General features: G+C 33.2%; 1 protein-coding gene and 1 pseudogene across 10 annotated transcripts in view; both read left to right on the plus strand.

The window, feature by feature from the left end:
* TCF12 (transcription factor 12) overlaps nt 1-16,913 on the plus strand; it is a 374,750-nt gene that overhangs the window by 65,807 nt on the left and 292,030 nt on the right. The window lies entirely within an intron of this gene.
* Nucleotides 575-1,251, plus strand: LOC442976 (RAN, member RAS oncogene family; annotated as a pseudogene).

Consider the following 16,913-nt stretch of genomic DNA (forward strand, 5'->3'; position numbering starts at 1 on the left):
TCGGTTAATTTCTGTTTATTTTACTTGTTTATTTGTTTACTTTATTTCTGGTTACTAAAAACATTTGAAAACTCCCTCCCCCAAAGTTTCGGTGGAGTGGTCATATTCATTTTTGCGTCAAACTGAGTGGTTTATGTCTTCTCCTTAGTTCAGATGGATGAGCTTTTAACTGTTTACTTAAGTACAAATTTTTATTCATACTCATGATTTAAATGAATTACCCAGTTATATTTCTTAGTAATGGGCCAAATTGCTCTCATCTACTTTGGTTATTGGCCCCCAACCATCCTTAAAAATATGCTATTGTTTTAGGAAGTAAGGGATGAAAGGGGCACCTGTACTATAGCAACTGTGATGGGAGGTTGCCTAGTTTACCAGAAATTCTTGGGATTTCATAGTCCTTCCACCAAAGTCCAAGCATTATTTATTTGTATTTGAATATTCTTAGTAGTATAGGCCAGCCTCAAGTTAGAGCACTGACTGTTTTAGAGGAAATTAATCTTAGTGCAGGGCATGATGAACAGTGATAAAGAATATGGAATGTGGAGTCAGACGGGCCAGAGACGCTTCTGGAAGCACCAGCGCTATGGCTGCCCAGGGAGAGCCCCAAGTCCAGTTCAAGCTGGTGCTGGTTGGCGACGGCGGCACCAGCAAGACCACGTTCGTGAAGCGTCACCTGACGGGTGAATTCGAGAAGAAGTATGTAGCCACTCTGGGCATGGATGTCCACCCCCTCATGTTCCACACCAACAGGGGCCCCATCAAGTTTAACGTGTGGGACACTGCTGGCCAGGAGAAGTTCGGTGGGCTCCAGGACGGCTACTACATCCAAGCCCAGTGTACCATTATAATGTTCGACGTAATGTCAAGGGTTACTTACAAGAATGTGCCTAACTGGCATAGAGATCTGGTACGAGTGTGTGAGAACATCCCCATTGTGCTGTGTGGCAATAAAGTGGATATTAAGGACAAAAAAGTTAAGGCAAAATCTATTGTCTTCCACCGAAAGAAGAACCTTCAGTACTATGACATTTCTGCCAAAAGTAACTACAATTTTGAGAAGCCGTTCCTGTGGCTTGCTAGAAAACTAATTGGAGACCCTAACCTGGAGCCTGTCGCCATGCCTGCTCTTTCCCCCCCAGAGTTGGTCATGGATCCAGCTCTGGCAGCACAGTACGAGCACGATCTAGAGGTTGCTCAGACGACCACGCTCCCGGATGAGGATGATGACCTGTGAGAATTGCAGCTGGAGGCCAGCGTCAGAAGTCTAGTATTATAGGCAACTGTCCTGTGATGTCAGTGGTGCAGTGTGTTTGCCACTTTTATTATATAGCTGAGCAGAACATGTGCTTAATCTTTGGGATGCTGAAGGAGATGAATGGGCTTCGGAGTGAATGTGGCAGTTTAAACAGTACCTTCATTTTTCTGGACCTGCATACTTAGCTGTTTTGGAACGCAGTTGTTTCCTTCCTGAGTTTCAGATAATGAGACTGCTACAGTCCCATCACAATATCCAGTGGTGAAATCTCGTTTGTCACTGTCATTCCCATTCCTTTTCATTTAGAATCAGAATAAAGTTGTATTTCAAATTAAAAAAAAAAATATGGAATGTGTTGGAGGGAAAGACGGTAATACAAGTTAACCTCCAGATGGGCAGAGCTCAGAAAATACTCATTTCAGTTACATTTTGGAAACATCCATCTTCTAATCCTTCTAAATGCTAACTTGGAAACTATTGGTTTGGAAGGTATTTTTTTCATGAGAAAGTGTGGACATTATACAACTTAATGGTTTTCTATAAAATAACACATTTTTACCTATGATCCTAGCAAGTAAGAAGCCTGAAAATGATTGTCTCCTTCCAGATCTAATCTTTATTCCACCATGCACACCCCTGGGTCTCCTAAAGGTTCACTCCACCCTATAAATTCTCAGTGTTGATTTAAAAATACAAAGGAAAGAAAAAGGCAGGGATTCAATTTAAGGGAATATGGGAATAGAGGAGCTGATCGGAAGGAAAGCTGAAAAAGCCAGGTATTAATCCAGTGTTTACACAGTAATGAGAGTGATTTCTTTATGTGGTTAGTAAATTTTCTATGATGGAGATTTCTGAAAAGAAAGTTCTGAAATTATTTGAAAGTGGCAACAGAAATTAAGTATTAAGCTTTTCAAGGAGACAATTTTGAAGAACAGCATAGTTTTGGTATAAGTGTTGACATGCTTATTTAGAAAAGAATTAGTCTTGGTACAGATCATATTAAATGGTTTAAAATAGCCGGTGAGTAGAACAGCTGTTGGACGCAATTCATGATTCCATGATGAAGTACAGAACTCTTGGTCTAGTTTTCAGGATCAAGTTGAGTTTTCTGTGCCTTTGACTTCTGTCACCTTCTACGTCAAACGCTTTGGGACTTGTTGAAGTCTCAGAAATAACAGTGTAGAAGAATTAGGGATGACTAGTTTAATAAAAGTAAGAATGGGCTCATGCATTTTAAGGTCAGGTATTACACATTCTGTAGCATCTGAAACAAAATTGAAGTGTCTAGTGTTTATGAGATGGCAGCTTAAAAGAACAGACTTTACTGCTTCTGCGATAGTAATTATACAGCAACAATCTGGCTTGCTGGAAAAATGAAAGGGAAGACTAGCTGAGTAGACCTAAGTCCATTTCATTTACATGTAAGATATTCCTGCCATAGATAGATCATGGTATAAATTGAGTGGAAATGGACACTGCCTGTATTTCCAGAAGCTCATGGTTATATTATTTTATAAACCATGTAATCCTTTTTTTGAAGGTACTTTTTTTTATAACCTAAGTAACAATAGGCCCTAGTTTCCTTATTATTAAGAATTTCAAAGGATAACAAAGACAAAGCAAATCAAGACTTCAAGTTAAAAAAAAAAAAGACTACAAGTATAGCCAACTATAGCTAGGGCTATTGTATAAATAATCAGTTGAAATAAACTGCTCAAAAAGCTAAAGGGTTGATTTTTTTTTTTTTTTTAAAGAGTAGACTTGGGTTGAAGCCATCAGTGGTATGAAAAAATTAGAATGAAATTCTCATAATGTACACCAAGAGTAAAAGCCTAAATAATCATTAGAAAGCTTTTGCATTCATAGAAAGTTATTTCTTTAATAGTTTTGCCATGGATTTTGTTTATCTTTTATCAAGATCTGTTTTCAATCTTTTATCCTTTTCATTCTAACTTCTGTCTTGTAATATTCAAAAGTTGTTATTAAAATTAATGAGAATTTTCTCTATTAAAATCACTACAGACTGTTTCTGGGAATATTTTAATTTTATTTACTTATTTATTTCTGGTAATATTTTTTATTTCTGGGAATAAAGTATACTTGTAATATAATCACAGCTTTTTAGTAAATGAATTTATTCCCTTCCTTATAGGGAAATATCCTTGGTTTTATACTTTTCAAAAGTATAGTATTATGTATTATTTCACACATATTCTTAGCAAGTGTTTACCTCAACCTGTTCCTTTTTTAAATACACAGGTATGTTCATGCATTACTACCTGATATTCCAAACATAATCACCTTTACAAGTACACATTTATCCTTTAGTATAAAAAGAATAGTTCCTTTAATTGCTGAATTTCACCGAATACTCGGTGAACATCTTTTCCCCCCAAATGTTTTTGAACTGATCATTTATCATAATAGTCTACATGTGTTTTTAATTCCAGTTATATTTATTTTGTTTACTCCTTCAGTAAATATTTTGGAATGTCTTCTTTTTGTTCCTTTCTACAGAAAAGTTAAGAATCTTTATATCTTACACTTTTCTTTAGTTTTTCATGGTAGTATGAGAATTGAGAAGTATAAAGACATTTAAACTTCAATGTTGCATTATTTTATTTAGAGTGTTTGCTTAGTGTATAAACTCCAGGTTCTCTTCTGTGTTTGCTATAAGTTAACCTAGTTGTCTAATAGAATTATCTGTGAAGGATAAGGTTATAATCAAAGCAGATACCCAGTTATGATAATAAGATGGAGATTAAAAGTTCTTAAAAGACTAAGTCCCATTGTTTTCTGATTTTCTTAGACTCTGTGATCAACTAGAATGAAAAGCTACAAGTCTATATAATATCAAGTATATTTTAAAATAACATGTGCTTTAAAAAGGTAAAAATCCCAATCTCAATAAATAGTCGATAAATATTTAATTGAATATCCACTATATTTCTAGATCTGTCTGAATGCCATCGGACATTCAAAGACTATTAAATGTTTTTTTGCCTTTAAGGACATTATGGTCCTTTCTGAAGAGACGAGATTAATAGCTGTGAAAGAATTAGAATTTATGAGTTTTAGAGTAAGTGACATGAGGTTCATGAGAGTGGTAAAAATGGAAGGATTTGAAGCTATTGCTCATGTGATTTTGATTTGAGCTTACACATCAAAGGAAATGATGTAAGATCTGTTCTATTTATTTTAGATAATAGATTGAATTACTTTTCTGGGACTGTTCATAGATTTTACACTAGTCTTAGAATTTTAAAATCCTAAGAGAATAATACTTGGTTAAATATTATTTAAATATTATTTAAATATTAAATAATACTTGGTTAAAATTATATTGTTAAATGCTCTCGTAAGAATGTTTTATAGAAAGGTATGCCCCTGGGACGCCTGGGTGTCTCATCGGTTGAGCGTCTCTGACGCCTCTGGCTTGGGGCATGGTCCTAGGGTCTAGGATCGAGTCCTGCATTGGGCTGTCTGTGAGGAGCCTGCTTCTCCCTCTCCTTTGTCTCTGCCTCTCTCTCTGTATGTCTCTCATGAATAAGTTTTTTAAAAAAAGGGATGTCCATATCAAAATAGTTTGTTATTTTGTTTTAAAAAATGTTTTATTATCTTTCTATGTGTGTGTGTGCTTCTGTACCTTTGCTCATGCTGTGCCCTCTGTTCATAATGCCATTCTCTGACACCTTAGGCTTAGCAGTTTCTCAACACCCACATCCTATTCCACATTCTAGTGACAACCACAGATCAGTTGTCATGTCATCTGTGAACATGATCTCCAATTTCAGTCTTTATTTTTTTCTGTAAGATTTTGTTCATCCTGCCAATCATGTTTGGTTATTTACTCATGTGACTCTCCTCTTTCACATATGTGCTTTTCTTGAGGATAGATATTATTTATGTATGTATTTGGAGTACCTTGCATAATACTGACCACATGGTAGATAGATGTTTAATAAATTATTGAATTACCTAAATTCTTAATAGTCAGAGCTGGAGTTTGGTTTTTGACATTTCTGGAAGATTAGGCTACTAGATGGTTATCACTTTTATGGATTTATCTATGTTGAGAGCTACAAATTTTCATCTTTCTGTATTTTCAGTAATCAGGGCCAATGGTGATTCATCTAACAACATGAATTTATATGTCAGTTGATAAGACTAAATTCATCAGTTTGCTGAAATAATAAGTTTCAAACAGATTTCTTTTTACAGATAATTTTTATATATATGCATATACTTTTTTTTTTACCAATTCTAATTTAGGTATAATTTATTATATCATTTATTTAGCAAATGTTTATTGCATGTCTACTAAGCTCCAGTCTTTGGAAATATAGTGGTGAGCAGAGCACATATAAGTCCATGGAGCTGATTAAAAAGTGAAAAGAATTAACGAAGTAAAGTATGATTATGCTGAATAATTAAAAATTTTAAGCATCTTGGGTGATATCATTAAATTTAATTTAGATAATCACATTTTATATCTAATGTATTTACAAAGCTATAAGCAGGTTTAGAATCCTTATGCTTTAAAAAATATAGGTAAATTCAAATTTTCTATTCATTTTTATGATGATTACATCTATTACAGATATAATTATAGATTTCCATAAAATCAGTAATTAGCCTGTTGAATTTCAGGGGCTGGTTTGCCTAGTAATGACATACTATTTGCTTCATTTACTTTTGTGAATGAAGTAGCCAAGTCCTTCAGTTTCAGACAAATTTGCAAAATTAACTTCAGTAGATATGAAAACATATTACTGCTTTAAGTGTTATATTATTATATTTTTAAAGAAAGAAAACCCTATATATCTTAATTATGTAGTACGTACTTTTAATGTTTTGAGAGGAAGAATGCATTCTATATAGAAAACCGATGAAATGGAATCTTCTTGAATAGTGATTTAATTGGTTTAATTCAAAACAAAATCTTACCTGAGAGATAAAACAGTATCTCCTCTAATCCCAAAGTAACTGCTAATGGAAAATTTTTTTATGGTCCATCTTATAATTCATCGTCTGGTTTTCTTGCTATGGATATGCCTTCTGAATTATCTTCAGGTAGGTATTATATATGTTGTAGGTTGTAGATAGTCTGGGATTAAAATAGATAGCTCTACAAATGAGTTATATACAGTTAATATAGAATGACTATAGAGTATGAAGGTCAAATGGCATATTTGAAAGCAGAGTCAGAAAAATAAAACATTGTTATTAATGTGAAGTTGTTATTAGAAATAATAGTAGTAGTAAGAATTTGGGAAATTTTCAAGATTCAAGATTCCTGGCTTGAATATTTTCTGTGCACTTTAATGCGTATTATTCAGCTTTCTTCTGTTACTTCTGTTTCTCCTAGTCTCTCTTTTGGCTGCTATTGCTGCCTGTGGTCCAGGGTAAGCCTTCATTGGCTAAAGGGAGATTAATAAGCATTAAAGAGAGGAGTTAAAAACATAAACCTTATTGTGACTCCTTACCCTCCTCTCTTCTTTTAGTATTTATGGAAGGTTGCAATTAATGAAAGCTGTAGAGGGGAACAGATAATTATGTAAATCGGGCAGCCTGGGTGGTTCAGTGGTTTAGGGCCGCCTTCGGCCCAGGGTGTGATCCTGGAGTCCCACATTGGGCTCCCTGCATGGAGCCTATTTCTCCCTCTGCCTGTGTCCGTGCCTCTCTCTGTGTCTCTCATGAATAAATAAATAAAATCTTAAAAAATAATTATATATATAAATCATATATTTTTAATATAAAAGTATTACTGGGTGGCTCATTTAGTTAAACGTTCAACTCCTGGGTTCAGGGTCTTGAGATTGAGCTCTGCATCGGGTTCTGCTCTCCGTGCAGAGTCTGCTTGAGACTCCCTCCCTCCCTCCCTACCCCTTTGCCTCTACACCTGCTCTCTCACACGCAAGTGCATGTGTGCTCTCAAATAAATAAGTAAAATCTTTAAAATAAAAATACTACTCTACAATTCCTTAGCTCCAAACCTTAAGGTTGGATTTGCTTTAGAATCCAGAATTTCTTGAATTTTAAAAACTGAATTAGCCAACTATACTATATATTATGTAACATTTCCCAGAGGGATCTATGGGTAAAACCTTAAATACCTGAATTGAAACATATTGACATGCACATCATGTGAGATAAATGAGGGCTATAATTATCTTTATTTCAGTTCATTTCAGGTTTTACCTAGTGGTAAACTTATGTAAAACTGTGGTTTTCAGAAATTTTTGGAGTTTAGAATTTTTGAATAAGAGATTTGGACCTCTTGGTCTTTGTTTTAATATTCCCAAGGATCTGTAAAAACCTATTTCTGTGAAGATGTATTATTCTTTTGTTCTGATTGTAATGAATCATATGTGTCTGGTTGAGATGATGTGTCTATACAGAAACATTTATGTGGTATGCACACATGTACATATACATATATACAAATTTAGGGAAGCATGTACACATTGCGTTTGGGTGTTTGTGAGAGAGACTGAGGAAAAATTGTGTGTATGTAGATGATAGGGACAGGGAATGGTGAACTGGGTCTGTTTATCTGTGTTTCATCCTTGTGCTTGCTTAGGTTTGGTTACTAACTTGGTGTGAAATAAAATCTTAATTGTAGTTCACAGCTTTGTTAGCACATAAGGTCATCATTGACAAAGTCTGTCGACATAGATAAAATCTGGAAATTCTGTGTAAACTTACAATCTGAACATTCTGTGTGCCGTACAAAATGACAGTAAAAAATTTTAAAGTTAACATAGAGTTCGTTAAACTACTGTTTTACTACGTTAAACTACTGTTTTACTAATCCTTAAGCAGTATGAAATTATTTTTAAAGATTTATTTATTTATTTAGTGAGAGAGCAGGAGAGGCAGAGGGAGAGATAATCTAAAGTAGACTCTCTTCTGAGGTAGAGCCTGACACAGGGTTCAACCCCAGGACCCCCAGATTATGACTTGAGTCAGAATCAAGAGTCAACCAGCTCCACCATGCAGGCGCCCAAGTATGAAATATTTTTGATGGTATATAGGCACCCAAAGAAGCCATTTCACTTTGCCTATTTAATAATTAGTACACAGACTATGGTTCAAGACAGGAAGTGACAAATATCTGAGCCAGCTGGAATGGTAATAGGTATTTAGGTAAGCAGAAACTAATGATCCATATTGGAAATAGGCCAGGGCATTGGGGATTAACACCCTTCTATTATGAAAAGTCCCATGAGATCTCAGGAGACCTCAAGAGGCTTGCACTTTTGTTTGTAAGAACCTTTGTAAGATTATTCTAAGACACTGTGAAAATACTCAAACTTTCATATTGTTCAACTATGTAAATATTAGTAAATGTGGTAGAAATTACCTTTCTACTCAGTTGCATAAACTAAATATCATATGAAATCAGAGGAAATGAAGTCTTCTCTTGGGTTGGAATGTTGTATCTTTTTTTGGCAATATTCACAATCTTTAGTATTTCTTTTTTTTCCCTCCAAATTTCTATTTGAATTTTAGTTAGCCAGCATACCGTGTAATATTGATTTCAGGAACAATCTTCATTATTTCTTAAATTTAATGTCCCAGATCTTTATAGACATTACTGTATGAGAAGCTACACTTTCATACCCTTCCAGTGCTTCTGTGATGCTTTTCTCCAAACTCTGTGCTCTTTGCTGACAATAGCAATTGTGTGTACTTTGTGAGGTCAATAAATGCTGATTTCTGCAAGAAAAAAGCTCTTAGGAAGTGAGCTTAGACATCGTGAAGAGGAAGCACTAAGAATGAGGCAATTGAATGAAGAGTATTGCAAAGGCCTGTTTAAAAGTGTGAGTCAAAAGCTAAATTAATATTTCCCTTGGGTCTACCAATCTTCATATGTATATTATGATTTATTTTTTCTTACCTGGTGAGTTTATCCAGATATGTACTTGGTAGCAAGTTGGCATTATTAAATTCCCTTGCTTTTTTCATTCCAAAAAAGCTAAATTAGTGTACATGTAACTATAGTACTTATTTTCATAGAAGTATATAAATAAACTTGAGCCATGTAATTTAAGGTTATAAAATAGATGGCAGTTAGTGAAGAAAACCTTGTCTTTAGAGTGTATTTTTACTCTATGATGCCTAGTTCATAAAATCTATTTTTTATTATTCATTTTAAGATACAAAGCTTAGGAATTCTATAATCTGTTTAATTCTGAACAATTATTTATTGTGTTTAAATGAGGAGCTCAACAATTAAAAAGTTATATCTTGCAGTTTTTCTTAAACGATAGAATTTAGAAGCTATGTGTGGTAAAACCAACAGGACCAACTGTGAGCCTGAGGAAATTTCAGTTATGAGGTTTTAATTTTTTATTAATTTAAACTGTATGTTTTACAGAGTGGGCAGAAAGGGAAGAGGAACAATCTGAAATTATGCCAAACAATTTTCAATCTTTTGTCAGCCTTTTGTGATGCTATAGATGACTGGAATTTGAAACTTGAAATCTGAAAGATTTGTGTTTCAGATGTTTCACATACTGTTAGGTTTTTCCACATGGCTTAAGTTCTTTATAGAAAGAATTTTTAAAACCCATAGCATGAGCACAAGATCATATTTATTCTATAGGACTGGAAAACCAGTGATCTGTTTTCTAAAAAGATGAAAGTGTGATTTTATTCAACATTATAAATAATTTGCCTTATAGTACTGCTTACATTTCAGTTTTCTGATGCGTGTACTATCAATGTTGACTAAAATTAACTGAATATGTTCACAGAACCAGAGGAAAAAATTGAGCTTGTGTTGCTCAATAATATTTAAATGCTACTTTTTAAAATAAAACTTTACCCTTATAGACTGTTATGTATGATCTGTGTTTCCATGAGGAAATGTTGATTAAGTAGTTTCCATTTTGGTATTACAGTATGTCCTGTTGTAAGTTGCTGACTGTGGAAAAATCTTTACAGTCAAAAAAGCAGCTCAGCTTAAACCCCTGGTATTTATTATGGCAGACACCAGAAATAGAAATCTACCAGCAGTTTTATAATCTATTGAATTCCTGCATATCTTTTGAAGTAAATTAGTTTTAAAAGTTTTTAAAAGAGGCTGTTGACTATAGAACTGAGTTAGTTACTTTGCATATCCTTATACACAAAGGTTCTTTTTTACTTCATTTACTAAATACATGTCTACAGTTTTTTCTTTTTTAAAGGAAGCCCTAGCCTACAGTAAGTGACAAAATTGTCTCTGTTTAGTGTATCTGTGAGAGATGTTGGTAACCTACAAAATACATTAATTAAATAAAACTTTGGTAAGACATTTGTATGGAATATTTAGCAGGACAGACTTACTCTGGAAGAAACAAAAAGTCTTCAAAGTCTTAAATAAGTAACTTGCTTTTGGAATTTTTGAGGATATTTGACGATCCTTGAAAACAGAAAAAAGAATTTGAGTTTGTAATATTAGTTTACCTAAGTAAGATAAATTTTTGAGGATAACACTTGAATTTTGGTGTCTACTTGCAAAGTGCAATAATTCGATAGTGATATTAAGCTTGCCTTTAAATGATTACTGACAGAGGCTGTGGAATGTGGTTGGTGTTTTCTGAATAAAAAGTTTCTCAGTGTTTGCTGCTTTCATCTAGAAGAAAGGGAGAGGAGGAAAACTCTTATAACTGGTACTTTATATGAAATTAGGACTCTACTCAATGTTAAGTGACTGTAGAATTTTTATTACTTTGCAGTTTTGGTACATGGAATGATTAATACTTTTTACTTTTAAAAAGTTGGTATTTTTACATTTTAATGAGATTACATATAATTAGATTAAATTAATAGTGTACTCTAAAGGGAACTGAAATATTTTGTGGCACTGAGAAAAGCTGTTGTTTGTAGTTTACTAGGTTGTGTTCTAACTTAAATTTGTGCTTTGGGAAATTAAATTGGGACTTTAACACTTCAGAAGCAAGACTTATGTACATTTTCAAGATAAACCCAAGAAATAAACCATAAAAGCAAAGAAGAGTTTTTGTTTCAGAACACAGAGATGTGACTTTGAAAATGCCTTTTTACCATTCAAAATAAACCTTTCATTTATCAACTTAGAGTTAAATTGGTTCTAATGAATATTAGTAAGTTGTCTTATGCTTACAAAGTTAATGTGCTTCAAAATAACAGCTGAAACATACAAGCATTAATTATTGAACAAGAAAATTAAAGTACTATTTATGAAAACAGCCAAGATTGTTTCATTGTACTTTAGTGTTAGCAGAATACCTGTCTGATTTTTAAATAATAATATATCAGGAAAAATAATTTTGTTTGTACTGTTTCGTAGCTGTTAATAATAAAACTAGACTTGTATTGTCTAGTATGACTTTGAATGTTAATGCTATAGTTATAAAGAGTATGTGGAGTATATGTAGAATATATTTAGGGTTTTAGTCAAAGTTTTTTAAACCATGTTTTGGAAGAAACACTGATGCTAACATGAATATAGTAGTCAGTTAATACTTGAATTGAACTCTATATTAAGTGTCTTATAATGAGCCTGAACATTACTAATTCCATAGCAGTGATTTCTGAGAGTCCAGATTAACAAATAAAACAGAGGACCTTATCTTCTTTATGGTGAAAGATGGAAAGATACCATTTTGATTTGTAACAGTTTAATTTGTAGACAATAGTAAATTCCAAAGTGTTATTGAACCTGCATGTTAATAACCATGTAACTACAGTTCAAGTCACTTAATCTTTTAAAAACCACATGGTAGACTTTTAAAAGTTCAGTATAATCTTTTAAAACTATTTCCTGATTGTGGCAGTGATAGGCTCACTTAAGATTTGGAAAGTACAGAAAAAATAAAGGTGAAAATAACATTTATGGAGCTGTGTTAACTATACACTGACATTTAGATGTTGATTTCCTTCCTGCCCTTTTTCATATATATGTGTATAGATATTTGTGTATAATGCACATTTATACCAACACTTAAATTGGGATAGTACTTCTGTAATGGTATTCAATTTTAATATAAAAATATTAGTTCCTTTATAGTCATATTTGCATCCTATAGCTAGAATTTATAGGGCAACGTAGTTTTTGCTTTAGAGAAGAAATCAGTAGACTTTTTCCAAATCGGCCAAATAGTAAAATATTTAGGTTTTGCAGGCCAAGAGGCAAAATTTATGATTTAATAGGTTCTCATAACCATTTAAAAATATAAAAGCCATTCTTAATTTGTGTGACTTAAAAAAAAAAAACACAAAAGAAATAGAACTGGCTAGATTTGGCCCACCAGCTATAGTTTGCAAACTCTGCTTCAGAAGATTATTTGCTTATATTTTATTTATATTTGTGTGCGTATGTGTATAAATATTTAACAGTTCTTGACATTCTTACCTTAAAGGAGCTGAATGAGCTTATGTGTTAAAACCCAAAGACCCAGATTGTAATTCCAGTGTTACTGCTGTAGGAATCAGTTTGCTGGCTGCTAGAAAGAGAGCTGACCTTGACTTGTTAAAATATGGTACTAGCTCTCTCCTTAGCTGACTTGAGCTTAGAAGTGAACATAATTCATTCTTTGCAGGAAACAGGAATCTATTGTACTTTGGCTTGATGCTAGGAGATGAGGATACTATATAGGATCTTTAGACCTACCTAAAAAATGTTATTTAGCTTTAAAATGTCAAAACCACTCTCCCAAATCTAGTTTTCCTTGACCTAGCTGTATTCTCTTTTTAGTATCCATTTTTCTAATTTCAAAGATAAAACTAAATAATAAAACCTTTATTTTCCTATATGTGTGTAAAGGAGTAAAGATGAAAAAGATAGAAAAAATAGCTAAAAATAAGTGTCAAAAAGCATTTTGTAATGTCTTAGGATAAAAATTGTGTTTTGAATGTATCCAGCTGCTGTTGCTTGGGTTCGCAGTGATGCTGTTTATTGTTAGGTACAGTTGTGTGTGTGTAAGTGAGTTTGTATCATCTAAAGGATGAGAAAAGATACCCCATACAACACCAATCAAAATTGTAGTTGCTTTAGTACTAACAAAGTAGACTTCAGAGCAAAGATAATTACCTAGGGTAAAGAGAAGCATTACACATTGTGAGAGGAGTAATTTACCTGTCCTGAATGTGTGTATATCTAACAAAAGAACTTAAAAATACATGAAGCAGAATCTGACAGAATTTAAGGGAGAAATAGAGAACAGTTACAGCTGAAGACTTCAGCTCTCCTTTCTTAGGAATATACTAGCAGATAGATATCAACCAAGGTTACAAATGCCTATCTACCAACCAGAGATAATTGATATTTATAGTATACTTTACTCAAAAACAACAATAAAATATACATTCTTTTCAAGTATACATGGAACATTACCAAAATAGAACACATCTTGGTCATAATAGAAGTCTACTTAATAAGTCTAAAAGAATTGAACTCAAAGTCTGTTCTTCTGACCATAATGGAAATAAACTAGAAATCAATAACAGAGAGATAAAAGACAAATCTGCAATTAAACAGCAGACTTCTGGGCAGCCTGGGTGGCTCAGCGGTTTAGCACTGCCTTTAGCCCAAGGTGTGATCCTGGAGACCTGGGATTGAGTCCCATGTAGGGCTCCCTGCATGGAGCCTGCTTCTCCCTCTGCCTGTGTCTCTGCCTCTCTCTGTCTCTCTCTCCTCTCTGTGTATTCTCATGAATAAATAAATAAAATCTTTTTTAAAAAATAAAAATAAACAGACTTCTAAATAATTTGTTGGGTAAAAGAAGAAGGCATAGAGGAAATTTAAAAAGATATTTTGAACTGAACAAGGATGAAAATAAAAAGTCAAAATTTATGCAGCTCAGGCAGTGTTCATAAGAAGACTTATTATATTCAATGCTTAGAATAGAAAAAAAAAAGAAAGCCCTCAAGTCAATAATCTATATTTCTATCTCAGGAAACTAGAACAAGGAGCATAAAATAAATCCCAACTAAGAGGAGAAACCCACAAAATTTAAAGTGGAAATACAGTAGTAAAAATCAATACAGCCAAAAGTTGTTTATTTTTTTTGCAAAGATTAATAAAATTGATAGTTTCTAGCAAAATTGACAAAAAGAAGATATGTAGAACTAGTACCAGCAATGAAAGAGAGGATATCATTACGGATTCACAGGAATCCAAAGGACAGTAAGAGGAATAAGAACCACTCTATGCATGCATATAAATTTGACAAGTTAGGTGAAATGGACCAATTCCTTGAAATAGATTTAATTCCTTAGCAAACTAAAGTCACCCAAGAAGAAAAAGATTATTATGAATAGTCTTCCAACTGTTAAAGAAATTGAACTCATTGTTGAAAACCTTCCAAAAAAGAAATATTCAAACCCAGATGGTCTTACTGGTGAATTTTACCAAAAACCCAAGAAATAAAATAATATTCTTTCTCTACTGTTTCCTGCAAAAAATAGAAAAGCAGAGAACGCTTTCTAACTTTCTTTGTGAAGCCAGAATTAATGTGATACCAAAACTAAACAATGACAGTAAATAAGAAAGCAAGCAAGCAAGAAGGAAGAGGAAAGAAGAAAGAAAACTATGGACCAGTGTACCTCATGAACATAGTTACGGAAATCTTCCATAAAAGATCAACAAATTAAGTTTCATTATCCACAAAAAAGAATAATATACCATGACCAAAAACCCTACCAAGGAATCTGCAAGTAACATTATACATTATGATGAATAACCACAAGGCAAGGATGAATAACAATAAGGCGAGAATGTCTACTCTTACCTCCCTATTCAATATTGTACTGGAAGTCCTGGTTATTGTTCATATGGCAACAAAGGGAAGAACAAGACATACAGATTAGAAAGGAAAAAATAAAACTGTCTCTATTTGCAAACATAATTGCCTATGTAGAGAATCCCAGAGAAATCTTCAGAGACCTAGAAAAAGTGATTTTAGCAAGGTCACTGGATAGAAGATCAACACACACAGTAGTATTTCTATATACCAGCAATGTACAATGGGAGAATGTGATAATGAATACAATTTACATTAGCTCAAAAGGAATGTAATACTTTTATATAAATATGATACACATGTATACATGTTCTACATGCTGAGGACTATGAAACAATGAAGGAAACCATAGAAGACCTAAGTAAATATAGAGGCATACTGTGTTCATGGATTCGTAGACTCAAAATAAAAAATGTCAATCTTTCCAATTTGATTTATAGATCTAACACAATTCCAGTGAAAATTCCAGCAGTATATTATGTAGATATAGGCAGTTTGAATTTAAAATTTATATGAAAATATAAAGGAACTAGAATAACTAAAACATGTTTGGAAAAAGAAGAATAAAGTTAGAAGAATAACACTTAATGATTTTGAATTAATATAAATCTACACTAAAGCGACAGTACTGTATTCATGAAGAGATAGGGACATAGATCAATGGACCATAATAGAGTGCTGAGGAGCAATCACACAGATATAGCAAAGGTGTAAAAGATAATTCAGTTGGTAAAGGATAGTCTTATCAACAAAAGATTTTTAAAAATTGTACTTTTTATGGCCAAAACCCCCTAATGTTTCAATAATTAGACATTCATTTGCAAAAAAAAACCCCTCATTTTAAACTTCTATCTTCCATAAAAGTTAACTCAAAACCAATCATAGATCTAAATTTAAAATGTGAACTATTAAACTTTTATTTTTTAAATTTTATTTATTTTTTTAAGATTTTATTTATTTATTCATGAGAGACAGAGAGAGATGCAGAGACACAGGCAGAGGGAGAAGCAGGCTCCATGCAGGGAACCTGATGTGGGACTCGATCCCGGGACTCCAGGTTCATGCCCTGGGCTGAAGGCAGGCGCTAAACTGCTGAGCCACCCAGGGATCCCCCTATTAAACTTTTAGAAGAAAACGAGGAAAAAACCTTCCTGATCTGGAGTTAGGAAGGGTTCTTAGACATGATTTAAAAAGCAGGATTCATAAAAGAAGTTGATAAATAGGACTTCCTTAAAATAAAAATTTTGCTCTACAAAAGACAATGTTGAGAAACAAAAAGACATGCTAGAGATTAGACAATAATATTTGCAAATAAGTAACAAAAGCCTTGTATTCAGAAATATATAAGTAACTCTCAAAACTCAACACTATGAAAACTAACAACCCAATTTAAAAATAGGTGTAAATTTGAGCAGACATATCACTAAAGAAGATAAAATGTTGGCAGATACATATATGGAAATATGTTCAACATCATTAGCCACTAGGGAAATGCAAGTTAAACCCATGTTGAAATAAATGCCCTTACATAGCTATTTGAACAGCTAAAATTAAAAAATCTTCTGATACTAAACCAAGTGCTGTTGAGTATGGAGATCAGTGAGCTTCTTATACATTGTTAGTGTGGATGCAAAATGGCATAACCACTTGAAAAGAGTTTGACAGTTTCTTATAGAGCTAACCATACACTTAACCTATCACCCAACAATTTCACTTCTTGCTATTCACCCTAGAGAATTGAAAATTTATGTTTACACAAAAACCTGTATACAAATATTTATAAAAGTTATATTCATAGTTGGAAAGGACTGGAGGCAACCTAGCTGTCCTTCAGTAGGTAAAGGGTTATACAAAATGCGAGCCATACAATGATACAATAT

This window comes from Canis lupus, chromosome 30, assembly GCF_011100685.1.
Source record: "Canis lupus familiaris isolate Mischka breed German Shepherd chromosome 30, alternate assembly UU_Cfam_GSD_1.0, whole genome shotgun sequence".
In the NCBI taxonomy this organism is placed as follows: Eukaryota; Metazoa; Chordata; class Mammalia; order Carnivora; family Canidae; genus Canis; species Canis lupus.